The 27,850-nt window shown below is 38.4% G+C and overlaps 1 protein-coding gene across 4 annotated transcripts in view; it reads left to right on the forward strand.

Annotated features, from left to right (window-relative positions):
• LOC126248765 (serine-rich adhesin for platelets-like) overlaps positions 1–27,850 on the forward strand; it is a 286,230-nt gene that overhangs the window by 8,079 nt on the left and 250,301 nt on the right. For all 4 annotated transcript variants that reach the window (XM_049950125.1, XM_049950123.1, XM_049950124.1 and 1 more), the window contains exon 2: positions 27,045–27,105. The gene's annotated coding sequence lies outside the window, so the exon portion shown is untranslated. The remainder of the gene's footprint in view (positions 1–27,044; positions 27,106–27,850) is intronic.

Consider the following 27,850-nt stretch of genomic DNA (forward strand, 5'->3'; position numbering starts at 1 on the left):
ACCATACAGTAAAGCTGCATGCGCTCGGGAAAAATTACGGCTGTAGTTTTCCCTTGCTTTCAGCCGTTCGCAGTACCAGCACAGCAAGGCCGTTTTGGTTAGTGTTGCAAGGCCAGATCAGTCAATCATCCAGACTGTTGCCCCTGCAACTACTGAAAAGGCTGCTGCCCCTCTTCAGGAACCACACGTTTGTCTGGCCTCTCAACAGATACCCCTCCGTTGTGGTTGCACCTATGGTATGGCCATCTGTATCGCTGAGGCACGCAAGCCTCCCCACCAACGGCAAGGTCCATGGTTCATGGGAGTAGGAGTTGTTGCATACCAGGTACAATTCCTACGGTAAAGACAATTCCATTTCACTGTTGCTCAATTTGAGATATTTACCAAATTGTTTAGTTCACAGTGCTTTGTTTTATGATAAATAAACTGCTCTTCAGACCCAGATACATTTCCATCACCAACCACACATCATCTTAAAAAGTAGAGTGGATTGGAGATTTTTGTAGTTGTTTTAATAATTAATATGTTGGCCTTAATGGGGAACAACTGTTCTTGTTAAACATATCACTCCACTCTGGTTAAGCTAAATAAATAACCGTACAAGAAGGAAATCTCTCTCTCTCTCTCTCTCTCTCTCTCTCTCTCTCTCTCTCTCTCTCTCTCTCTCTCAAACACACCCGCTGTTGGCTTTGGCTTGTTGAGGGAGAGGCCAGTGTCTTCATTACGTATTTGGAACACTTTTATGATTCACAGAAAACTGGTTTTGCTTCCTATTTCAAATGAAATACCATGCAATTCACTGTAACAGCAGTGGGTAATCAATTATTTCATGTGATGGAATTCCCTGTGTGATTTCTCCCCGCCAAATTGTTGTTGATGTCACTCTGCAAATTATTTTGTATTTCTGTTCATTCATCCAAGGATCATCTCGCAATGATACAGGGTTTGTCGAGGTAATACAGTGCCAATCAGCAGAGCAAAATACATCACACAGCACGTATAACATGCTTTAAGAGGATAGGCAGGTAGCATATGGGAATAGGACAGGTGTATGACAGTGGCCTAGTTTAAGGTACCATCATGGCATTTGCCATAGGGATCTAGGAAAACCACATAAAACCCTAATCAGAATGGCTGGACAGAGCAGCTCCATCATCATCAATATGAGGTCAGCATCCTAACAGCTGCATTGCCTCATTTGGCAGACGTAACTGTTATGCTTTATACAGCTTCACACATGATCCTTGTGAAAGTGGTAAACCCTAACCCTGTATTGAAATGGCACAAGGTACTGTAGTGTCACCATTCGTTACTATCCACTACTGTGTGTCCTCTAAGTAATCTTGAATTGTGCAATATGCATTACTTGTGAAGAACATTGTAGCTGCCTTGTTAAACAAATGTGTTTTAGTAATCTTTTCCACTACCTTTGGCAATTCGTTACACAATTTTATGCCCTGGTTCACTGCTTTGGGTTTTTGGTTGTTTTTCCTGTTTGAATTTAACTCCAAACTAGCTCTTGTTCCATGATTAGGAATAGAACTATTAGTGCAGTATTTAGTAATATTTTGTCCGATATGCACCACAGATTGATGTACACACACAATTGGTACAGTAAGGATGCCTAATTTTTTAAGTAGCTCTTTACTCTTTACAGTGAGCCCAACAGCTACTTTCAGTTATTATTATTATTATTATTATTATTATTATTATGGCGTTTTTTGCAATTGGAAAAACTGTGTCCTTGTCTTGTGACTTCGATCCCCAGAAAAGAATCCCATAGCTAAGAACTGAGTATATGTAGACATAATATGTCACAACATTGGCTGTTACGACCTGACGCTAACACCCTAAAAACATAATATGTTGATGATATTATCTTTGCCAGTATCCTTGTACATACTATAATAGCTGACAATCAATGTCCATCCCTAAAAACTTTGTTGTTTGCTTCACAATCTACGTGTTTAATTATCCTTAATGTGACAAGAGTTGGTTCCTCTCTTTATGCTCAAATGCATACTGTTTGTTTTCTTTTTGTTGTGCATTAATGTATTACATACTGCCCAATTGTAAACATCATTTAGCATTTCATCCACTTTCTCTAACAGGCGTTCTGATGTCTTATTAGTGACTACGATGTTGATGTCATCAGCAAAGAGAACTTTTTTCCATGTCTTGCTTATGTGGAATGTGATTTATGTATCTTGTCTGAATGTTGTTTTACCAAACATTTATCATCAGCAGATGGTTGAACATTCTTCACCTTTTGCATCCTCTTTTTGAAGTGAGACTAAAACCAGTCATTCGCTGTCCCCCTTACACCTAGCACTTATAGCTTGCTCAATAGTATTTTATGGTCAGAGGTGTCAAAAGCCTTGGACAAGTCTAAGAAATTGCCTGTAACACAATCATTGTTTTTGAGAGCATTGGGTACCATCTTCATGAATTCTGCAATGGGTGTTGTTATACTATTTCTACTTCTGAATCTAAACTGTGCTTCATTAAGGATGGTTTGTTTATTCATATAGTTCATCAGTCTATCTTTCGTGATTGTTTCAGTTATTTTTGAGAATAGTGAAAGTGGCTATTAGTTTCCAGTTCTCTCCGCATTACCTTTCTTTAGCAATGGCTACACCCATGCTTGCTTTAGTTATTCTGGGAAAAACACCTGAACTAAAAGATTCATTTATTATGTTTGTTAACTGGTGTTGTATGCACGCCTTCAGAACAGAGACGGGAACCTCATCTATGCCTGCTGACTATTGTTGTGCTGTATTTCTAACTTCAAAATCTGTTGAGGGAAACATCATGATTGTGAATGCTGTGGAAACCTTTGTGGGTGCTAAATGTGTTTTAGAAATGCCAGAGAAATAATCATTTACAAACATTCCTAATTTCTGCGGACTTCCTGTTATTCTATCCTCATTTTTGATATGTGTACTATTATCCCTGTGTCTGCCCTCTCCAACTTCTTGGTTTATAACCTCCCACACCACTGTGCTTTTATTTTCTGAATTACATAATAACTTTTCATTGAATGGTTTTTTCTTTGTTTTTTAAATATAATATATTTTTTAAATACTTGTGATAGTGTTCAAGGATATGTGGGTTAGTGCAATGCTCTTGCAAGGAACTAAGAAAATTGAGTGTCTGTGAGAACTTTCTAAAACCTGCTGTTACCCATCTGTTTTCCTATCTGCAGCAGTAGGAATGTCTACTTTTGGAAGTGTCACCTCAAAAATTAATTTAAATAATGTGCAAAATTTAGAGGACTCCGCATCTACATTGCTTACCGTATACATTTCATCTCAGGTTAGATTTGCCAGTATATAGAAAAAGTATGTACCTTATGATCTGAGACGATCCTTTTGTAGGCATGCAGTTTCATTGAGCATGAGATTTTCACTCTGCAGCGGAGTGTGCACTGATATGAAACTTCCTGGCAGATTAAAACTGTGTGCCGGACCGAGACTCAAACTCGGGACCTTTGCCTTTCGCGGGAAAGTGCTCTACCAACTCAGCTACCCAAGCACGACTCACGCCCCGTCCTCACAGCTGCGTGGTTCGCAGGAGAGCTTCTGTAAAGTTTGGAAGGTAGGAGACGAGATACCGACAGAAGTGAAGCTGTGAGGACGGGGCGTGAGTCGTGCTTAGGTAGCTCAGTTGGTAGAGCACTTGCCCGCGAAATGCAAAGGTCCCGAGTTCGAGTCTCGGTCCGGCACACAGTTTCAATCTGCCAGGAAGTTTCATTGAGCATGTTTTTAGCTCTTTTATCTGACAGTAATAATTTGAAATGCCATGATCTTGTATAAATACCTTAGAGTTTTCCCTGTCAGTGCCCATAAGTACATGGTCAAAAATTGAAACTGAAATTTTTTAAAATCATCGTTGCAGTGTTTACGATTCTTCCCACACCGAAAGTGTTCAAAATGTTTAGGAAGCTGTTGCTAATTTTGCCCTCATCTTCTGTGTTGACATTCATGTCTCCACATATTGTTATACTAGTTTTCGTGATTGAGACCCTCTCCAGGATTACTGTTATCTGAGATTTTTTTTTAAAAAAAAAGGAAAAAAAAAGCTTCTTACACCCTATGTTGTATGTTTGTTTGCAAGACAGTAAATTGGATGAAGCAGATATTTCACTAGAAAATTGAGAACACATATTAGAACACATGCAAACCACTGTATGGCTGTGGACACTTATTACAACACTATAGATGAAGGTTTGTTTTTCACCCACAGGCTCTATATGGTAATAATTACTGCAAATGCAATTTATTAGTAGTGTAATGTTATCTTGGCAGCCATTGGGGGAATGGTGTTTACAGGGCTGAATGATATTCCTAGATTCTTACTTGGAGTTTCCCAAGTATGTTTTGCGTGAGTTATTTTTAGTATATGTTACCTGAAGCTTCTATATATTTCTGCCATGCTGCAGATTTCATGTTAGTCAGACTTGATGAGAATCTATTGAAACTGAGCTGTGTGCCAGTATAGGTCACTGGGTGACCCACTGATAAACTAGAGCCTGGTCTTTGCTGTACCTCATATTGAAATTACATGAGCACACATTTATCATTAACTGTGAACAATTTCCCTCCAATACATTGTTTGCTCTATGTTTCAGTATGGCCCTGAATATGCGATACTAGTATCATTTTCAAATGAAAAAAAACGGAGTTATCTGTTGCACTGAATAGTGAATTATTGATATGTGTATTAGGAAAACAAATGGAGCAAATGCAGTGGTGGATCAGTGTTAGACAGACTACTGGGTTAGAAATAGCTATTGAAACATGGCCAGAAATTAGTAACATAGAAAATTCTTTATGGATAAGCTTATATGAAACAATCTATCCCACTCCCCAATAGTGTAAAGAGTTTGTTACTGACTCATTCATAGTAGATTATAGTGCACTTTGAGGTTTCTCTCAATGGAGAACACTGTACACCTGAGACCTCAGAAAAAAATATATTTTCTTCAGGATATAGAAAGACATTCATTCACTAAAAGGCTCCTGAAAATTATTTTGTCTAGATATCTTAGTTTTACAACAGCACTTGTGAGAGTTCTAAGCTTTTTACTCATTTGGAGTATTTAAAGCTCAATTTTCATCTTACCACATTCCAAGGAGGATATGTTTCAAACTTTGTGCCAGATTAAAACTGTGTGCTGCACTGAAACTCGAACCCGGGACCTTCATCTTTTGCAGGCAAGTGCTCTACTGTCTGAGCTACCCAAGCACGACTCATCTCCCCATCATCGCAGCCTTATTTCTGCCAGTATCTCGTCTCCTACCCTCCAATCTTCACAGAAGCTCTCCTGCAAACCTTGTAGAACTGGCACCCCTGAGAGACAGGATATTGCGGAGACACGGCCTAGCCACAGCCTGGACGATGTTTCCAGAATGAGATTTTTACCTCGCAATATCCTTTCCTCTAGGAGTGCTAGTTGTGCAAGGTTCGCAGTAGAGGTTCTGTGAAGTTTCTAAGGCAGGAGATGAGATACTGGCAGAAATCAGTCTGTGAGGATGGGGAGTGAGTCGTGCGTGGATAGCTCAGACTGTAGAGCACCTGCCTGCAAAAGGCAAAGGTCCAGAGTTTGAGTCTCAGTCCGGTGCACAGTGTTAATCTGCCAGGAAGTTTCATAGCAGTGAACACTCCGCTGCAGAGTGAAAATCTCATTCTGGAAGGATGTATTTCGTGAGACCTCTGTAGCAATATGTATGGGAACCTTTCAAAGTTGTATACCGGGCAGTGATTAGGTGTCTTGTGAAGTACAAGCAGTCATGAACCTGAGTGAGAATTGTATAACTCTTTTTCACAGCTTCCATTTTTAGAATTCCATGTTTCTGTGCATATTTATTGATGGGATGCAGCCTCTTTCTGTATGTGGAAGTTTTGGCAATGATATGGAAATTTTGCCAATAATGGTATCTCGTATACCTTGTACAGCTGTTTTAAAATGTTAGATCTTCTTATACTGTCATGAATCAATAGTCTGTAATGAGTTGCACAGTATATCAGTGTGTGATGTGATATGATAAAATACAGACAACCAAAGTTAAAATGATGGTGGTTGTAATATTAGATAGCACCTTCTTATGATTGTAATCATAATAGTTTGTTGAGATGAAAGATGGATTTTCTCTGTGTATTCTGTAAGTGACTATTTTTGTGTTCAGTTAGTATTATTCTTGATTTGAGGCTGCATTTTGTGTTGGACACATCATAGTTCACTTAGAAGAGCTGGGGAATGGGAAGTAGCTAAAAATTTTACTGATGTCAGTAAAAAAAATTATTATGACTGTGTTATGATTATGGTCATAACTTCAAAAATAATGAGCATGTCTATAGTGCTATTTAAGAGGTGTCTGGTTGTCCGAATGATGACTACTTCTGACAGCTACACCATTGTAAGTCTGATAAATAAATTTGCCTAAAATATCCAGATTAGCCAGTAAAGTTTCAAAGGGATTTTTCTAAGGCATGGCACTCACAAGAGTGAGAAAAGTAGTAAATCTTCCAGTAGGTTTACACTCAGGGAAAACATATTGTATAAATATGACAAACTGTGAAGTTCTGGAAATCTTTCTAACTTGTTCATGGTAAAGACAGAAGTAAATCATTCTGAATATTTTTCAAAGTACCATTTCAACTAACTTCTGTTTATATTTCTTTTATTATACATGGGCACAAACAAGTAAGCAAAATAACATCCATTTTTCAGTTACAGATTCCTCCAAATTGACAATTCTGTCATGATTCACTTCCTAAATAACTTAGCTTCTGGCATTGGTCAGTCAAAGTGTATGACGAGGATCTTGTCTTTGAGCAAGATTTAAGTTAAGTTAGTTTACCTAAACAACTGCATTGAATTTTCACACTTTTAATCACTTGCTAGACATTGCACACGTGAAAACTCGCGTGTTCCAACTCTGAAACTCAGTTAAAAAAAAAAATTTGCTTGTGCAAGTTTTGGTGACTTCACTGACACTAATAACAGTAACTCATGTCCATCATTGTAGATTGGAAAATTGTATCATATGATGTTCCTTTCTGCTCGATATTTAACGAATGGTGGTTCATCCTTCGCTGCAATGGGTTAATGAAACCAAATTGAAACATTCTTCTTGAGGAAATTTGGCACTACATAAAGACTGTAATGTGCTTTTATTTTTTTCTGTACATTATTGGAAAAGCACTCTCATAAAATTTGAAAATGTCTATAGCAGTGCATTGAATTCACCATCAACAATATGTGCTCTATAAAATCTCTCTTTTTATAATGTTCGCTTATTTTTTATTCTATGAAAGAAGTTCTTAGAACAAGTCAGGCCTCATCTAGAACTTATTAGCAGAAAAAAATCACAATAATAAAACATTGAGCTGTGAATTTTTAATATGAAAATTCAATGCAATAATAACGAAATTAGTGCAGCAAAAGAAATTACTGTTTTCACAACTATTAATAGTGGGCAAGAAAAGAACACTGTAAGGAGTTGATTTATTCCACACACTACATTTCAAAGTATATCTTCCATCTGTGTGTTTAGGTGAAGTGTTTATATAATCTCTGTTAAAAACACGTGCAGTTGGAAGGTACCTTCTGAAACATTTATTGTTAGCGGTACGAAGTTGTGCTGAGAAGTAATGTCTCAGAGTTTTTTTATGTGAAAGCCCTTTAAGGTTATTAAATAAAACAAACTTCATTAACATTCTATATCTTTATTCATCATGTCTACATTTTTAGTTTCAATGTAGTCATCCTGGCAACAAACACATTTCACCCAATGAGAGACCAGTTTGGTGATACCCTCACTGTAGAATGTTTGACTTTGTTGGAGCCACAGTCTCACCTCTGCTTGCACTGCTTCATTCCTGTCAAAGTGAAGTCCTCCAAGGTAAGGTTTGGAAACAGATGAAAATCAGATGGGGCCAAGTTGGGACTGTACGGAGGATGACAATGAATCCAAGGCATCCAATTGTTGCAGATGTCGCAGTGCACCTGTGTGGTCTGGCATTGTCATGCTGAAGGAGATGGTGCACCATGTGTGAACAAACTCTTCTGCGGTTAGAAATTCGACTACAGCATGCTGTTTCTCATACACCGACATAGTTATGTTAAACGCCACCATGTTACACACTACAGTTTGGAGCCCTCTGTTCACAGAGGGTTGCAATGTGTGTCAGTGAAGTGTGAAAGTTGACAGAGTAAGGTGCATGACATGTAATACCTCAACCAAAATTGCAAACAGAATAAAAAATTCAGAGACATTAATTTTCAGCACACACTAGTAAATCAACCCTAGCAAAGGTTGGACATTTTATCATTGCATACTCATGTTGCCATGGTCATCACCATTTCGTGTGAAGGACACGCGTCTAAAGAGGAATGTGTCACCCATGGCCATGGTTAAGAACTATTGTGGCATTTGCATGGAATAATTTGAAATTTGAATAAACCTTCAAAGATCCAAATCAGGATGGTCAGATCTAGTAAACACGTCTGTATTCTCTGTACATGCACTTCTTTAAATACTTTTTCACACATTAAAATAAGCTGAAATAACCATAATACAGTTAAGTGGACTCAAAGTAGTAATATATGCACAGTATTATGTAATGCTACATAAGAATTTACCTGTTTCTACAAATCTTAATAGTGTTCTAGGACACAGGAACGTAATTAATAACTCACTTTCTCATAACACAATGAAGCAGGTCTAATGAGTTCCTACAGAGAGTAATTTTAGTGGTTTGTAGGAAGTTGAATGGGTAATTGTTTCAAATAGCAGGGTTGATCTAATTTCTTGTGTATCTGTGTACTCTTATATCTGTCTTTATGCCATCCATTGTTAAAACCTGTACGTAATGAATTGGTAACCCATTTCTAATGTCTGGAAGAGTGAACACATCTACCTAAGATATATAAACGAAAATATTTTCTGTTACTCTCCTGTTATTTTCCAGTTGGGAAATTCAATGTGGGAGGCAAATTGAATCCAGAAAGAGGATGTTGGATTTATCTCTTCTTATCAGAATCATAGCACTGGGATTCTCACATACAACTACAGTCTAGAAAGTCTGCTCATAAATTTTATAAAGTTAAATTTAAGGGTTGTATAATGATTCTTCTTACAAGCAAAAACCCAAAGACAACTATGAGCAAACATAAATAAGTCTACAGACCAGGTACATGACTTGCTTGAAGGAATTTTTCATCAAAATATGCAAGGTATTAGAGATAAAGTTAGTGAACTGCTTATAGATGTTGACTCTGAAATTATTGGTATATCTGAACACTTCTTAAATAAGGAGATAATTCAGAGGCTTCCTTTACCAGGATACAGGTTGACTGGCAGCTTTTCGAGGAGCTCTTTGCGGTGTGGGGGAGTAGCCATGTATGTGAAAAACAGCATCCCATTTGAGTCAATTGATGTCTCAAAGTACTGCACTGAAAAGGTTTTTGAATGTTGTGCAGGCGTGGTTAAATTTAACGGAGCTAAACTTCTAACTTTTGTTATTTATAGATCCCCAGACTCCGATTTCACAACATTTTTGCTAAAGCTAGAGGAGGTTCTTGGTTCACTTTATAGGAAATACAAAAAGTTAGTTATATGTGGTGACTTCAATATTAATTGTATAAGTGATTGTGCAAGGGAAAGGATGCTGGTAGACCTCCTTAATTCATATAATCTTATGCAAACCGTATTCTTTCCAACGAGAGTGCAAGGGAACAGTAGAACAACCATAGACAATATTTTTGTTCATTCGTCATTATTAGAAGGGCATTCTGTGAGCAAAAAGGTGAATGGCCTTTCAGATCATGATGCACAAATTTTAAGTCTAAAAGATTTCTGTGCTGCAACACATGTTAAATATAGTTACCAACTTTTTAGGAAAGCTGATCCAGTTGCTGTACAGACTTTTGTAAACCTTATCAAGGAACAAGAGTGGCAAGATGTTTATAGTGCTGATACAGTAGACGATAAATATAATGCTTTCCTCAAGACTTTTCTTGTGCTCTTTGAAAGTTGCTTTCCGTTAGAACGTTCAAAACAGGGTACTAGCACAAACAGGCAGCCTGGGTGGCTGACTAAAGGGATAAGAATATCTTGTAGAACAAAGTGGCAATTATATCAAAACATTAGAAACAGTCACAATCTAAATGCAGCATCCCATTACAAACAGTATTGTAAGGTGCTTAAAAAAGTTATTAGGAAGGCAAAAAGTATGTGGTATGCAGATAGAATAGCTAAGTCTCAGGATAAAATTAAAACCATATGGTCAGTCGTAAAGGAAGTGGCTGGTCTGCAGAGACAGATCGAGAATATAGAATCAGTGCGTAGTGGGGATGCCCGTGTTACTGATAAGTCGCATATATGTACAGTACTTAATAATCACTATCTGAATATAGCAGGTGAACTAAATAGAAATCTAGTCCCAACAGGGAATCATATAGCGCTCTTAGAAAAAAGTGTTCCGAGACTGTTACCTGAAATGCTCCTCCATGATACTGACAAGAGGGAGATTGAGTTAATAATTAAATAACTAAAGACCAAGAACTCTCATGGATATGACGGGGTATCTAGCAGAATACTGAAGTATTGTTCCACGTATGTTAGCTCAGTACTTAGCCATATCTGTAACTTTTCCTTTAGGAGTGGTCGGTTTCCTGACCGATTAAAGTACTCGGTAGTGAAGCCACTTTATAAAAAGGGAGACAGGGATAATGTTGACAATTATAGACCTATTTCTATGCCATCGGTGTTTGCTAAAGTTATCGAGAGGGTTGTATATACAAGGTTACTGCAGCATTTAAATTCACATAATTTGCTGTCAAATGTACAGTTTGGTTTTAGAAATGGCTTAACAACTGAAAATGCTATAGTCTCTTTTCTCTGTGAGGTTTTGGACGGATTAAATAAAAGGTTGCGAACGTTAGGTGTTTTCTTTGATTTAACGAAGGCTTTTGACTGTGTTGACCACAAAATATTACTGCAGAAGTTGGAACATTATGGAGTAAGGGGAGTAGCTTACAATTGGTTCGCCTCCTACTTTAAGAACAGAAAGCAGAAGGTAATCCTCCGCAATATTGAGAGTGGTAATGATGTTCAGTCCCAATGGGGCACTGTTAAATGGGGCGTTCCCCAAGGGTTGGTGCTGGGGCCACTGCTGTTTCTTATTTATATAAATGATATGCCTTCTAGTATTACAGGTGATTCAAAAATATTTCTGTTTGCTGATGACACCACCTTGGTAGTGAAGGATCTTGTGTGTAATATTGAAACATTATCAAATAATGTAGTTCATGATATAAGTTCGTGGCTTGTGGAAAATAATTTGATGCTAAATCACAGTAAGACTCAGTTTTTACAGTTTCTAACTCACAATTCAACAAGAACTGACATTTTAATCAGACAGAATGGGCATGTTATAAGCGAGACGGAACAGTTCAAGTTCCTAGGCGTATGGATAGATAGTAAGCTGTTGTGGAAAGCCCATGTTCAGGATCTTGTTCAGAAACTAAATGCCGCTTTATTTACCATTAGAACAGTATCTGAAATAAGTGACATTTCAACACGAAAAGTAGTATACTTCGCCTATTTTCATACGCTTATGTCATATGGTATTATTTTTTGGGGTAATTCTTCTGATTCAAAAAGGGTATTTTTGGCTCAAAAACGGGCTGTTCGAGCTATGTATGGTGTAAGTTCGAAAACCTCTTGTCGACCCCTATTCAATAGTCTGGGAATTTTGACATTGCCCTCACAGTATGTATTCTCTTTAATGTCGTTTGTTGTTAGCAATATTAGCTTATTCCCAAGAGTTAGCAGCTTTCACTCAGTTAATACTAGGCAGAAATCAAATCTGCATGTGGAATGCACTTCCTTGACTCTTGTGCAGAAAGGAGTGCAGTATTCTGCTGCATCCATTTTCAATAAGCTACCACAAGAACTCAAAAACCTTAGCAGTAGCCCAAACACTTTTAAGTCTAAACTGAAGAGTTTCCTCATGGCTCACTCCTTCTATTCTGTCTAGGAGCTCCTGGAAGAGCTAAAAAATTAAGCAAATTCCAGTGTTACATTCTTGATTTTCTTTATTTAAACTAACGGCTTGTCGCCTGAATATGTTTCTTACGTTTCATTTCATCTGTTTCTACAATCGTGTTATAATTTCATGTATTGACTCGTTCCATGACCATGGAGACTTCTCCTAAATGTGGTCCCACGGAACAATAAATAAATAAATAAATAAATAAGCTAATAATAAATACACCAAAAACAACTTTTCTGAACTTCTGTTTAAAAGGAGATACTCCAACACCTTTTTCACAAAACTTCAGAAGCATTACACCCCGACTGGAAACAAGTTTTAGGCATATGGTTTCAGCATGATTTAAAATAGCTGACACACATGTTGTTGTTGTTGTTGTTGTTGTTGTTGTTGTGGTTGTGGTCCTCAGTCCTGAGACTGGTTTGATGCAGCTCTCCATGCTACTCTATCCTGTGCAAGCTTCATCATCTCCCAGTACCTACTGCAACCTACATCCTTCTGAATCTGTTTAGTGTATTCATCTCTTGGTCTCCCTCTATGATTTCTACCCTTCACCCTGCCGTCCAGTACTAAATGGGTGATCCCTTTATGCCTCAGAACATGTCCTACCAACTGATCCCTTCTTCTAGTCAAGTTGTGGTTAACAAATTTCTCTCCTTCAGAAACGCTTTCCTCGCCATTGCCAGTCTACATTTTATATCCTCTCTACTTCGACCATCATCAGTTATTTTGCTCCCCAAATAGCAAAACTCCTTTACTACTTTAAGTGTCTCATTTTCTGATTTAATTCCTTCAGCATCACCAGACTTAATTTGACTACATTCCATTATCCTTGTTTTGCTTTTGTTTCAAGACACTGTCCATTCCGTTCAACTGCTCTTCCAAGTCCTTTGCTGGTGCTGACAGAATTACAATGTCACACACACAATAAAAACAAATGTCACACCTAAGAATGTATGCTACAGCCTGCATTTATTTGCTCTCAAAGCAAGCTTCCACAGTTCTCACTCCCTTGCAGTTTTGTTCTAGAAACATGTAAATATGTTTGAGAGAAACAAAAACTTTAACATAAATGAGCGTGATACCAGGCAGTCTCTGTGTGGAGTCAGTAAGGACATCAGCCTGTAAAACCTTTACTACAAATAGTGTTACAGAAACTCCAGGTAGGAATATCAACAATTTAGGAAAATACATTGTTACTTAGTTTAAAGAAGACACATGAAGTGAAGTGGCAGACAGTTACAATTAAGACACTTACATAAAGATTTTGGTCACAGCCTTCATAAGCTAAAGAGAAACACACACCATTCATATGCACAAGCAAGCACACCTTATGCGGACATGACTGCCAACTCCAGTATTCCGGCCAGAGATGATGGAGTCGGCAGTCTTTTGTGCATAAGATGTGCTAGCTTGTGTGTATGAGTGGTGTGTTTTCTCTTTTGCTGATAAAGGCTTGTATGTGAGTGTCTTTTTAATTGTGCCTGTATGCAACTGAATGTGTCTTCTTTTTGCTAAGTAGAAATCTGCCTTTTTCTATAATGTTTGTAGAAATGGACAATGGTCTGCCACAAAAAATAAGTTATTAACCCATTTACACTTTTTATAAATCCCTAAGACCATTTTAATTATATATGAAGACAGTAACTTGTTCTCGAAAGAACAGTTACTGTTGATGACCGTGCAGCTTTTCCCTGGCAGCTGAGGTTTTCAGTTAGTCATCATTTATACCATTTCTATTAGATCGTGGCTTTTAGTCAGTGACAGAATTTTCAGACCATGTTAAGTGCAGCAGCCCTGAAGCAAGAACATGCAAAAACAGCTAATGCTGCTAAAGCAAGATGTAATAGAATTAATTGATTGCACTAATACAATGTATTCTGATTTCTGATGTTACTTAACTTGTGTGTGTGTGGGGGGGGGGGGGGGGGCATGTGCACGCTACTGTGCATGCTCATGCTCAAATGACATCCCACAATCTGTAAACTTTTACTGGATTAATAAAGAATGTTAATTTGTACCGGCAAGAATATGCAATGGCAGCATTTATATACAAACAAACATAATTCACATCTGTGTGGCTTGCAGCTGTAGCATCGTGGATCATATCAGATCAGTAGATTGTAGCTATTCATGTAGATAACTTTGGCTGATGGCATGATACAATTTTCCTGCTAAAATCAGAGATACATTTACGTCAGCAACAGTTCCGTGGTATCAAAAGGTCGTTGATGGCACTAGTAAACTGTGCTGTGTATCCAGCAGAATTTGGTATGTTGTATGTTTTAAAGTTTTTGTTGAATGTCTTCTTCCATCTGCTGAAGTGTCCATAGCATATTTATGATGGTTAATGGGTACTGTGAAGAGACTTTAATATCTGGAGATGTATAAAGACAACAGTCTACTTCTCTTTAGATATCCCATCACTGTGGCTTTTCACCAGTTACAAAGTGCGATGATCCTTCCAGGAGGACTGGACACATGGTCAGGATGTATATGTTCAAATTCCAGTCAGACTGACGTGTTGCATGTTGTCTGTGTTTGCTCTTACCAGTGCAGGTTAAGTCTGGGACCCTGGGTCAGAGAAAGTATAGTACAAGAAATCTTCTACATCAGATTTTATTTTAAACAAGCCATTTACTAATTTTTATATGATTTGTTTACATTCATAGGTCTAAGCAGGGATGTACTGTCAGCTGCTCAGTAGTTTACCCTGGCAGTGTCTTTATGAGTTGACTTCCAGATGAAATTACTGTCTTTGACAAAGGAATCTCTACAATCCTAAAGGAGCAGATGATGTGCATTTGTTGGAATAATTTACTCATTTGCTGTGATGCCTTGGGTGCTATATAGATCATTCAGCAAATGTACCCAGTAAACAAAGGAGTTAACACATACAAGACACCTTTCACTTAGTACAGTAGCAAGGGAATGAAGTATCATTCGTCTGGATGTCAGGCCGTGCAGGAATCCATGGAAATGAGCAAGCTTACATGGCAGCAAGGGGTGATGGCAAGTAATCAATGTACTATCCCATGCTGTCCCCTTGGCTGCTGTTACTCATTGAGTAGAAGAGTTAGGTGCCAAAAGGAGACTGAGTGGTTGGCAGTAAAAAGTACAAATTAAGCCTGATAAAGCCAACAATTTTGCCATGATGAACATCGTTGCAGTCACACAGGTAGAAATTAGTGGACTTAACATGACTGAGAATAGGGCACTGTACTCTGACACAAAGGCAACTCCAGGAGTACCCACCAGGGTGCATTGCTTGTTGTGTACCAGTGGTGCTATGCCACATTTTCCTTGATTGCACTTTGTATTCCGAAAAAAGGGCAGCAGTTTGTCTTGATAATGATTTTTCCACTGTTTTAAATACAATGAGATGTGTGTGGAAAAGGGTTTAAGGTCTTGCATATTGTGTAGATTCCTGTCCAAATTACTGAGTAGATTATTTTAATGTATCTTTAAGTGACTGGTTCATCCTTTTAGAGTTAGTGATCAAAGAAGCAACAATTATCTGACAATAGTTTTACAATTTTGCCTATATGACCATTTTGTGCCACACTTTCTGTCTATATGATCAGACTAATCCCAGGAACCACTGTACAAGTTTTGACCCGGTTTTGATCCATGTTGAGTGTGGTGGTCTATCTGACCTAGCTTTCACATTTCAGTGATGTAGAGGTGTGCTAGGAATGAAATGTAGATTAGGCTCCTTTCCACAGTAGGATACCTAGCCAGCGACATGCAGGTTGCTGAAGTGATGTTAAATTTGAAGCTCCTACTGCGCTATATGCACGTTTGATACCTGTGCAGATGCCTATAAATGAAGTTACTGTTACACCCAGACAACTCATCCATGGTGTCCCTCCTAAGAGTCGTCATGTAAATTTTCTGCTGTGTTCCAGCAGACATTTGCAATTGTATTTGGAGTGTGTAGCTGGAGTCAGCCAAAGCAAATACTGCTCATAACATCTTTCATACAACTCCCTGCATCAATGAAAGCATTGGTTTGTTTCCCTGTTACAAACAAAATTATGTTTGAAGTGAAATTTTACATGCATGTTCAATAGAGTGGTCCCAAATTAGTGTAGTGCAGTACTTGTTTTATCAATTGACAGAAACATTAAAAAATGATGAATAACCAGTACTCCGGCAATGGGGATACACTACACATGGCCTGCACCTGAATAGGATGGGGGAAAATATGTTAGCTTCTCTATTAGCAGACACTGTAAGGGGGTCCACGGTCACACAAGGAGTGATCCCTGTGGTTAATGGGTCCAGGCAGACAGGATAAACCCAGGAATTTTTCATTGTTTTAGTTTTTGTTTTCAGTTAAATTTTTGTGATTTTGACGGGTAAGAACCAATAATCTAACAAAGGATATTACTGTATCCCGCTTCTGCAGTATTATATTGCAGCAACAAAACATGAACGGGGGTAAAAAAAAAAAAAGAAAATAAAACTTAAGTCGCAAACGAAATACGCCATTTACAACAATAAAACACAGTGCTCATACAAGCAGTTGCCAACTGCAAAGTGTGTCAAAGGCTCTGGGAAGACTATGCAATGCTTCCTAACAACAAATTGTCTCCGATGAGTGTGACGTCACAACTGTTAACTTTAGATTTGTTTGAGCAGTTGCGGGCCGGGCCTTGTGAGTGTGCAGTTTAGTCACGTATGAGAAGTATCTTTCCCCGCTTCTCGCTACAGACGTGTGGCTGGGCGCTACTATCTAATATTGCCCCGGTTCGGTAATATCGGAGATCCGGGGCTGATTCACAGAGCGGTCTGAGTTCTAGTGGGAAGTCTCCACGTGACTCGTGTTTACGTTTAGTGATTTTGCTGTTTCCTCTTCATTTATTGCTCTCACATTAAACGAAAACAAAATGGATATCTGTGGCCGTGAGCTATCAAATGAATTAAAATACGTTCTCATAATTACGGAAGGCTAAAATATGTTACTAGTTTCAGGTTTTATCTCCACCTTTCTGACAGTCAGGCATTAATCGCCTTGCAGAACAATGAAGTTATTTTTGTCGGTTTGCTAAAGAAATTTGGCTTTTATTAATCTTTTCCGCTGGGGCAGTCAATTTATTTGAAACGAAATGTTTAAATCCATACTATGGGTTAGTTTCAACTATTCGCTGCATTTCAAAAGTGCATGTTTTCATCCTCCAGCACGTATGGCATTATGCCATAATAAAGAACCAAACATGAGATAATACAGTACCGTTACGCAAGATAATTTACGTCCAAATCTGGACATACGAATGTGCACTTTAAGCCAAAGTACGCATTGTAGTATGGTTCACGAAATTCCGATGTTCTTGGAGTATCCTGATGTTTTGTTTCTTTTATGACACAGTGTAAGATCTTTTAATGTTTTACACTTGTGGGCATACGGGCTTCGTGCATCATCATAGATGCGCAAGCGAGGTGACACCTGTTTCGGGCACTCTCTGGCAACTACTGAAACGGACCTGTTTCTAACAGGTCACGGGAAAATATTTCGAATGGTTGTTTGAAAAGCGTTACATTCAAAGTAAATTTCCTTTTATGCAAGATGAATTATGTGCGAGAATGTACAATGAATTTCTTAAATCACAGTGTGTTTGACTCATTTAAAAATCAAGTCTTTGAGGATGTACATTTAGAAAATTTCAAGCTCAGAAGATCATACATTTATGTCTTTATTAAAAATTTTACTGACGCATTTGTGTGTTGTACCTTAAAGTGTCACACGCGCAAAAAAATCAACATTATATGTGAAGGCTTTGCTTTTCTTGTAGTAACGCTGTGTATGTTAATTTAAACCATTAACTTTTCCTATTTGTGTGTACGCGCTACTGAACACTGATTTTGCTATTGGCTGACTACATCACGTATCCTACGCTAAAAGATCCGCTGTCATCGGCTGGCAAGATCACGTGACGAGCTAGGACTGGCTACAAAAGCGCATTGCAATCTTGATTTCAATGCTTCGGAAAGTAACATGCGGCGTTTGGTGGAATTTAAATTTACACTTTCGTAATATGCAGCGTACATGTTGCTGCACATAAGATCATTCCAAAACGTGTTTTTTTTTCTATAACCATTCAAAGGATTGATAATTTTTACAGTTTTGAGGAAAAGTATACTGTCACTTGACAGGGAAAGTGTATTTTCACCTGGGAGAGAGTGTAATTTTAACCCGGAAATCCGGGATTTTTTTTTTTTCTTGTCCGCGTTTACACCCTGAAGTAATTCTGATAGGTAACGTGAACTAGAAATGTATATATAACTATAACTTAGAATCAGTGATCAATTCCCCTACACATATAGCTCATGACAGTAGCACACTAATAGATAATGTATTTTTACAGAAAGAGTATGTAAAATAAACACATGCTTTTTGTGTGGTAAATGGATTGTCAGACCATGATTCACAACTGATTAATTTACAAAACCTAACAAGGTTTACAGTTCAGAAACCATTAAGTAAAAGTGTGAGGTCACTGAACCCGGTATCTATAGAGCACTTCAGAGAGAGCTTAAGAAATGTTAATTGGGGAGATGTATATAATGAGCCAAATGCTAATGATAAATGCAACATATTTCTTGATCAATTTATATTCCTTTTTGAACATTTTTTCCAAAAGAAAATTACAAAATGTAACACCACACACTTTTCAAAGAAACCTTGGATTACTACAGGCATTAAAGTGTCTTCAGAAGGAAAAAGAAAACTGTATGAGACAGCAAGAACTAGTAAAGATCCAGAAGTAGTTTTACACTATAAAAATTATTGTAACATATGTATGTTAGAGAAGAAATTAACAACTCCAGCAATAAAATCAAATTAATATGGAATGTTGTTAGAAGAGAGACAGGAAAAGTAATCACTGGGGTAGGTAGTATTACTTGACTTCTGGAAGGTGTTAGATACAGTTCCACACTATTGCCTGATAAACAAAGTGAGAGCCTACGGAATATCAGACCAGCTGTGTGGCTGGATTGAAGAGTTCTTAGCAAACAGAACACAGCATGTTGTTCTCAATGGAGAGACATCTACAGACGTTAAAGTAACCTCTGGTGTGCCACAGGGGTGTGTTGTGGGACCATCGCTTGTCACAATATATATAAATGACCGAGTAGATAGTGTCGAAAGTTCCGTGCGGCTTTTCACGGGTGTTGCTGCAGTGTACAGAGAAGTTCCAGTATTAGGAAATTGCAGCGAAATGGAGGAAGATCTGCAGTGGAGAGTCACTTGGTGCAGGGAGTGGCAACTGACCCTTAACATAGACAAATGTAATGAATTGCGAATACGTAGAAAGAATGGTCGTTTATTGTATGATTATATGATAGCAGAACAAACACTGGTAGCAGTTACTTCTGTAAAATATCTAGGAGTATGCGTACGGAACGATTTGATGTGGAATGATCATATAAAATTAATTGGTGGTAAGGCGGGTGCCAGGTTTAGATTCATTGGGAGAGTCCTTAGAAAATGTAGTCCATGAACAAAGGAGGTGGCTTACAAAACACTCGTTCGACCTATACTTGAGTATTGCTCATCAGTGTGGGATCCGTACCAGGTTGGGTTGACAGAGGAGATAGAGAAGATCCAAAGAAGAGTGGCGTGTTTCGTCACAGGGTTATTTGGTAAGCATGATAATGTTACGGAGATGTTTAGCAAACTCAAGTAGCAGACAAGAGAGGCGCTCTGCATCGCGGTGGTGTAGCTTGCTGTCCAGGTTTCGAGAGGGTACATTTCTGGATGAGGTATCGAATATATTGCTTCCCCCTACTTGTACCTCCTGAGGAGATCACGAATGTAAAATTAGAGAGATTCCAGCGCAGGCTTTTCGGCAGTCGTTCTTACCGCGAACCGTACGCGACTGGAACAGGAAGGGGAGGCAATGACAATGGCACGTAAAGTGCCCTCCGCCACACACTGTTGGGTGGCTTGCGGAGTATAAATGTAGATGTAGATGTACTATTAAAGAGAACGAGACCATGCTAACCGACACTACACAAGTAGCTAATGTATTTAACAACCATGTCTCAAGTGTAGGAGAAAAAATTGGTGGGTGAGAACAGTTCAAAAGAAAACGCCAGGCAATACATGGAAGAGTCTGTTCTGAAAAAAATTTGTTAGATTAAGTTTCACCTAACAGGCCCCTTGTGAAATAAGTAAAATTATTATATCTTTGAAAAATAAATGTTCTGTTGGAGTAGATGACATCTCTAATAAGATATGAAAACAATGTAAAGCAATTACAGCTGATGTCACATATGTAATGCATCACTAACTCAAGGTATTTTACCAGACAGGTTAAAATACGCCATTGTCAGACCTCTCTACAAAAAGGGAGACACCACAGATGTCAATTATCGGCCAGTATCCTTGCTTACACCATTTCCAAAAATTTTTGATAAAGTAATGTACTCAAGAGTGGTTAGCCATCTCAACAGTAATGGGATACTTAGTAAATCACAGTTTGGATTTCAAAAATGCTGTTCCACTGAGACAGCAATGCACAATTTCACTGTCCACATAATAAAGTCTTTAAATAGTGAAATGTCAACAACAGGAATTTTCTGTGACTTGTCCAGAGCATTTGATTGTGTGAACCATGACATTATGTTACAGAAATTACAATTCTATGGTATAAATGGAATAGCATATGAGTGGTTCAAGTCATACCTACAGAACAGGAAGCAAAAAGTTTCCTTATATGGGTCAAGTGATTTAAATAAGTTTGCCACTTCATCTAACTGGGGTGAAATTACATTAGGTGTTCCACAGGGTTCAATCATGGGTCCCCATCTGTTCTTGATATATGTGAATGACCTCCCTTCCTATCTGAAACAGGAAGCTGAACTAAATACAACACATCAACAGAAGTCAGTAGACAGGGTAGAGCATACAAAGTTTTTGAGTGTACGTATAGATGAGGAACTTAATTGGAAAATTCATATTTTGGTTCTTATAAAGCAAGGTTCAGCAACTTTTGCAATCAGAATAATTGCCAATTTCTGAGGATATAGAAATTCGTAAGCTAACACACTTTGCATACTTTCATCTCTGTTGTCATACCGAATAATATTTTGGTGTAACTCAACATTTAGACAAAATTATTCACTGCTCAAAAGGAAGTGTTTAGAATAATGCGTGGGGGTTTATAGTCGCACATCTTGTAGGCATCTTTTTTAAAAGATTGGGAATTCTTATAACAGCCTCACAGTACATTTACTCACTAATGAAATTTGTTCTCAGCAACATGGACCAGTTTGAAAACAACAGAGACATTGATGATCATAATACCAGAAAAAAGAAAGATGTTCACTATCCTTTACTCAACCTATCTTTGGCACAGAAAGGGGTAAAATATGCTGCTATAAAAATTTTTGACAAATAACCAGATGAAATAAAATGTCTGACAGACAGCAGTAGTAGTAGTAGTAGTAGTTGTTGTTGTTGTTGTGATCTTCAGTCCTGAGACTGGTTTGATGCAGCTCTCCATGCTACTCTATCCTGTGCAAGCTTCTTCATCTCTCAGTACCTACTGCAACCTACATCATTCTGAATCTGCTTAGTGTATTCGTCTCTTGGTCTCCCTCTACGAATTTTACCCTCCACGCTGCCCTCCAATGCTAAATTTGTGATCCCTTGATGCCTCAAAACGTGTCCTACCAACCGGTCCCTTCTTCTTGTCACGTTGTGCCACAAACTCCTCTTCTCCCCAATTTTATTCAATACCTCCTCATTAGTTATGTGGTCTACCCATCTAATCTTCAGCATTCTTCTGTAGTACCACATTTCGAAAGCTTCTATTCTCTTCTTGTCCAAACTATTTATCGTCCATGTTTCACTTCCATACATGGCTACACTCCATACAAATACTTTCAGAAATGACTTCCTGACACTTAAATCTATACTCGATGTTAACAAATTTCTCTTCTTCAGAAACGATTTCCTTGTCATTGCCAGTCTACATTTTATATCCTCTCTACTTCGACTATCATCAGTTATTTTACTCCCCAAATAGCAAAACTCCTTTACTACTTTAAGTGTCTCATTTCCTAATCTAATCCCCTCAGCATCACCCGATTTAATTTAACTACATTCCATTATCCTCGTTTAGCTTATCTTATATCCTCCTTTCAAGACTCTGTCCATTCCGTTCAACTGCTCTTCCAAGTCCTTTGCTGTCTCTGACAGAATTACTATGTCATCGGCGAACCTCAAAGAAATAGCTTCAAAAATAAATTGAAATCATATCTCCTTGACAACTCCTTCTATACCATAGATGAATTCTTGAATAGGAATAAATAAATCTATAAATATAGTATATGCAAGGGAATGGGGTAAATAATAGAAATAGTAATCTTTACCCCCCCCCCCCCATGAACCATGGACCTTGCCGTTTGTGGGGAGGCTTGCGTGCCTAATCGATACAGATAGCCGTACCGTAGGTACAACCACAACGGAGGGGTATCTGTTGAGAGGCCAGACAAACGTGTGGTTCCTGAAGAGGGGCAGCAGCCTTTTCAGTAGTTGCAAGGGCAACAGTCTGGATGATTGACTGATCTGGCCTTGTAACAATAACCAAAACGGCCTTGCTGTGCTGGTACTGCGAACGGCTGAAAGCAAGGGGAAACTACGGCCGTAATTTTTCCCGAGGGCATGCAGCTTTACTGTATGATTAAATGATGATGGCGTCCTCTTGGGTAAAATATTCCGGAGGTAAAATAGTCCCCCATTCGGATCTCCGGGCGGGGACTACTCAAGAGGATGTCGTTATCAGGAGAAAGAAAACTGGCGTTCTACGGATCGGAGCGTGGAATGTCAGGTCCGTTAATTGGGCAGGTAGGTTAGAAAATTTGAAAAGGGAAATGGATAGGTTAAAGTTAGATATAGTGGGAATTAGTGAAGTTCGGTGGCAGGAGGAACAAGACTTCTGGTCAGATGACTATAGGGTTATAAACACAAAATCAAATAGGGGTAATGCAGGAGTAGCTTTAATAATGAATAGGAAAATAGGAATGCGGGTAAGCTACTACAAACAGCATAGTGAACGCATTATTGTGGCCAAGATAGATACGAAGCCCACAGCTACTACAGTAGTACAAGTTTATATGCCAACTAGCTCTGCAGATGACGAAGAAATTGAAGAAATGTGTGATGAAATAAAAGAAATTATTCAGATTGTGAAGGGAGACGAAAATTTAATAGTTATGGGTGACTGGAATTCGAGTGTAGGAAAAGGGAGAGAAGGAAATGTAGTAGGTGAATATGGATTGGGGCTAAGAAATGAAAGAGGAAGCCGCCTTGTAGAATTTTGCACAGAGCACAATTTAATCATAGCTAACACTTGGTTTAAGAATCATGATAGAAGGTTGTATACATGGAAGAACCCTGGAGATACTAAAAGGTATCAGATTGATTATATTATGGTAAGACAGAGATTTAGGAACCAGGTTTTAAATTGTAAGACATTTCCAGGGGCAGATGTGGACTCTGACCACAATCTATTGGTTATGACCTGTAGATTAAAACTGAAGAAACTGGAAAAAGGTGGGAATTTAAGGAGATGGGACCTGGATAAACTGAAAGAACCAGAGGTTGTACAGAGTTTCAGGGAGAGCATAAGGGAACAATTGACAGGAATGGGGGAAAGAAATACAGTAGAAGAAGAATGGGTAGCTTTGAGGGATGAAGTAGTGAAGGCAGCAGAGGATCAAGTTGGTAAAAAGACGAGGGCTAGTAGAAATCCTTGGGTAACAGAAGAAATATTAAATTTAATTGATGAAAGGAGAAAATATAAAAATGCAGTAAATGAAGCAGGCAAAAAGGAATACAAACGTCTCAAAAATGAGATTGACAGGAAGTGCAAAATGGCTAAGCAGGGATGGCTAGAGGACAAATGTAAGGATGTAGAGGCTTATCTTACTAGGGGTAAGATAGATACTGCCTACAGGAAAATTAAAGAGACCTTTGGAGATAAGAGAACCACTTGTATGAACATCAAGAGCTCAGATGGAAACCCAGTTCTAAGCAAAGAAGGGAAAGCAGAAAGGTGGAAGGAGTATATAGAGGGTCTATACAAGGGCGATGTACTTGAGGACAATATTATGGAAATGGAAGAGGATGTAGATGAAGATGAAATGGGAGATAAGATACTGCGTGAAGAGTTTGACAGAGCACTGGAAGACCTGAGTCGAAACAAGGCCCCGGGAGTAGACAACATTCCATTGGAACTACTGACGGCCTTGGGAGAGCCAGTCCTGACAAAACTCTACCATCTGGTGAGCAAGATGTATGAAACAGGCGAAATACCCTCAGACTTCAAGAAGAATATAATAATTCCAATCCCAAAGAAAGCAGGTGTTGACAGATGTGAGAATTACCGAACAATCAGTTTAATAAGCCACAGCTGCAAAATACTAACACGAATTCTTTACAGACGAATGGAAAAACTAGTAGAAGCCGACCTCGGGGAAGATCAGTTTGGATTCCGTAGAAATACTGGGACACGTGAGGCAATACTGACCTTACGACTTATCTTAGAAGAAAGATTAAGGAAAGGCAAACCTACGTTTCTAGCATTTGTAGACTTAGAGAAAGCTTTTGACAATGTTGACTGGAATACTCTCTTTCAAATTCTAAAGGTGGCAGGGGTAAAATACAGGGAGCGAAAGGCTATTTACAATTTGTACAGAAACCAGATGGCAGTTATAAGAGTCGAGGGACATGAAAGGGAAGCAGTGGTTGGGAAGGGAGTAAGACAGGGTTGTAGCCTCTCCCCGATGTTATTCAATCTGTATATTGAGCAAGCAGTAAAGGAAACAAAAGAAAAATTCGGAGTAGGTATTAAAATCCATGGAGAAGAAATAAAAACTTTGAGGTTCGCCGATGACATTGTAATTCTGTCAGAGACAGCAAAGGACTTGGAAGAGCAGTTGAACGGAATGGATGGTGTCTTGAAGGGAGGATATAAGATGAACATCAACAAAAGCAAAACGAGGATAATGGAATGTAGTCGAATTAAGTCGGGTGATGCTGAGGCTATTAGATTAGGAAATGAGACACTTAAAGTAGTAAAGGAGTTTTGCTATTTGGGGAGCAAAATAACTGATGATGGTCGAAGTAGAGAGGATATAAAATGTAGACTGGCAATGGCAAGGAAAGCGTTTCTGAAGAAGAGAAATTTGTTAACATCGAGTATAGATTTAAGTGTCAGGAAGTCTTTTCTGAAAGTATTTGTATGGAGTGTAGCCATGTATGGAAGTGAAACATGGACGATAAATAGTTTGGACAAGAAGAGAATAGAAGCTTTCGAAATGTGGTGCTACAGAAGAATGCTGAAGATTAGATGGATAGATCACATAACTAATGAGGAGGTACTGAACAGGATTGGGGAGAAGAGGAGTTTGTGGCACAACTTGACCAGAAGAAGGGATCGGTTGGTAGGACATATTCTGAGGCATCAAGGGATCACCAATTTAGTATTGGAGGGCAGCATGGAGGGTAAAAATCGTAGGGGGAGACCAAGAGATGCATACACTAAGCAGATTCAGAAGGATGTAGGTTGCAGTAGGTACTGGGAGATGAAGAAGTTTGCACAGGATAGAGTAGCATGGAGAGCTGCATCAAACCAGTCTCAGGACTGAAGACCACAACAACAACAACAGTAATCTTTAACTATGTATTGTAATATCTATATATTAAAAAATCTTGTTTCATATGTGCATTTCTTGTGCACTTGACACGTTCCACATCATAACAGCTACGGTACCATGCGATTGATCAATGGAACACGCAACCAACTAACTAGCAGTGCTGCTGCATGGTGGTATCAGTCAATGCTGGCTAGGGCGATGCGTGAATTACTGTTGAAGTACTGATACTGCTGCTAATAGTTGCACAGCTGACTGAAGATAAATGAACAAGTACCACACACATGCAAACAGAATATTTTAAGTTATTTATCAAAAACAGCTGAATATTTAGTACTAACTTCTATACATGTCTTCCTATACAAGTACTGAACTGCGTAATGCAATTTTCCTGCACTCCATTAGTTTCATTGATGATGACCCCAAAGAATCCTCTACGGTAGACTGTCTCCTTTTCACATCAGAAAGCAGGCTATGTGAAGGTGTTGAACACAATTTCGTTGTATTACTTTACTCCTGTCCCTATTTTCTAGGACTAATTGTGGTTAAGGATAATTTGGACATTACAAGTGGCTAAATACTTGTATATCATGTGTGAAGAAAGCTCACTGCCAAGATGATAGATCCTTAGTGCTCTGTTAGTGTTGTTCAGAGATGAACATGAAGATAATCTTGAACAACTCTGCTGACCCACCCTGTTGCTTTCCTTTGTGGGGCATATTTGATTGATTTTACAGGAGAGAAACCGTTGTATAGTTCCTCTCCCACTACCTCTAATACTATTCTCTGTGATAAATAGTATGAAATTCACCTTAAAGTTTCAAGTGTGTTTCCCTTCTTTCTGTGGCAAAGTACAGTTATGTGAGAAACTACTTATCACTCTCATTCCAATATTTTCCTTATTCTGAGGTGTGGAAGCGGTGTGTGGCTCAATGGCTAGATGTCAGATGAAATATCAAAAGGTCCATGTTTTAATCTGCAGTTGGTCCTTTTCCTATTACTTACTACTTCTTTCTCATCTGGCAATGATTCGTTAGTTTGAAAAATGTTGAGATTCACCATGGCTTGGAGTCCACAGTAAACTGTGGGTTGTCGCGTAGTTGTCTGCATACGTCAGCTCAGTGTCAGAGGAAGCAAGGGGATACCACTTCCATTGGGACCATATCCAGTAATGCACTGCAGTGTTCCAAATAACCTTTGGGTTGAGGACAGCTTTATTATGTGGAAATGTCAAAGTGATTATCTGCAAAGTTAACCATAGCTTGTGTTATCAGCAAACTGATAAATATTTTGAAATTTATGTTTGTTTTTAGGTCATTTACGCTTAGGAGGAACGTCTGACTGGTGCTCGGGAACAACATATTTAATCTCTTGGTAAGCTGAGTGTTGGTCTGTAATTTTGTTGCATGCAGTGTGTTGTATTTTCACTATTTGTTTGTGTCTGTAAAGGTATGACATGACCCAACAGTAGGTGTGCCTCTTATGCCTAGTTTATTTAATTTCTGTAGTAGTGCCTCATTATCTATAATACTGAATGCCTTCAACGAGTCAAGGAATCCTCCAATAATATATTCACCATTGTCTACTTTCTGGTAAATTTCACCCAGAAATTCATAGGTAGCAGTGTCGGTCGGCTGTTCATTCTAAACCTGTGTTGCGCTATGGACAGAATTTGATATTTTTGCATAAAGCATGTCAGTCTGTTGTGGAAGACCTACTCAAAAAATTCTGAGAAGCAGGACAATAGGGCAATTGCCCTGTAATTGACAACTTCTTCTATTTTTCCTTTTTTAAATATTAGTTTCAGTTTTGCAATTTTTTGATAGGAATAGAAGACCTTGATGTCAGTAAAGTATTGCATAAATGTGTCAATGGTTTTACAGTGATTCCACTACATCTTTTTATTATTTTATCAGGTATACTATCAACTCTAGATGATTATTAATTTCGTTTTTAAAGTTTTTATTACAGTAAAAATTTCTTCTTTATTCATTTGGTACAGATGTAATGAGGTCGCAGTGTTGTTGATCTTGAATGATGTTGCTGTTGCATTTTGGTTACTTGGGTTAATCTTACTGATTAGTTGCCTACATATATTTATTAATAGCTGTTGATGATA

This window comes from Schistocerca nitens, chromosome 3 (genome assembly GCF_023898315.1).
Source record: "Schistocerca nitens isolate TAMUIC-IGC-003100 chromosome 3, iqSchNite1.1, whole genome shotgun sequence".
In the NCBI taxonomy this organism is placed as follows: Eukaryota; Metazoa; Arthropoda; class Insecta; order Orthoptera; family Acrididae; genus Schistocerca; species Schistocerca nitens.